Source organism: Notothenia coriiceps, unplaced genomic scaffold (genome assembly GCF_000735185.1).
Source record: "Notothenia coriiceps isolate Sejong01 unplaced genomic scaffold, NC01 NC01_scaffold00032812, whole genome shotgun sequence".
Taxonomy (NCBI): Eukaryota; Metazoa; Chordata; class Actinopteri; order Perciformes; family Nototheniidae; genus Notothenia; species Notothenia coriiceps.
The window spans coordinates 243600-244566 of NW_011365513.1; positions in this window are offsets into that span (position 1 = coordinate 243600).

Below are 967 nucleotides of genomic sequence, written 5' to 3' on the forward strand. Positions count from 1 at the left end.
TAAGCACCGGTTTTCCTGTTCACACCGCAGCGGAGCCGGCTCTTTCCCCCGAAAACCGGTTCTTATCAAGCACCAAAAAATTGTCGGTCTAAAGCAAGAACCGCATACGTCACGCTTACGTCAGAGGCGGGGGCAGGGGCGGGATCAACCTGAGCAACAACAGTTTATTTTACAAATAAAAGTTTTAACAAGCAGTAGTGCTGAGCAAAGTGACTAGAATGCCACCACACACTTATAAAAAAAACACACTTCATAAAGTCAGGCAACACTAAACAGGCTTAGTGTGATTCAGTTTATTTGTACCTTACTTTGACCATCCGTTCGCTGTTATTGATCATTGTGAAGAGCAGGCAGAAGTGTTGTTTTGTATTATAGCAGCAATCAGATGGAATCAATGCATGGGCTGCACAGGTTGTGCTGTCGGACTATCACAAGTAGAATCATAATGAAAAGGTAAAATGTGCCTGTAGAAAACGGCTTATGCCACAATAGGATAGCAACAAGTAGTCAAGATAGTCAGTTTAGCTTCGGTTGCTGTTGCATAACTGCGGTAAACTCAGCCGTCTCTCGCGTTCGCTTGGTCAAATCAGCAGCTATTCATTTTTGAGTGCGCAATGAATAGCGCCTTTACGGTAATCGCTGTACAAGAGTAAAATAATGCATGTTTTTTTCTGCTTTATTTGCAATACAAGTCATTTGTACCATAAGTTCTTAATACAACTGACACTGTTTGACTCAGCCCTAGTTTGACTGCACAATAAAATGAAGTTTTTACTGTGTACTTTTTGGGTAATACTCTCTCAAAGTCCCCTCCTGATATTTGATGAGATAAAAATATTTTTAGCAATAACTTCTTAATAAAATTGGTTCAGTTGGACTCAGTACTTGTTAGACTACTACCCCAAATACAATGAAGTACTTTTATTGTGTACTTTGAGTAATACTCTGTCAAACTCCCTTCCCGAGT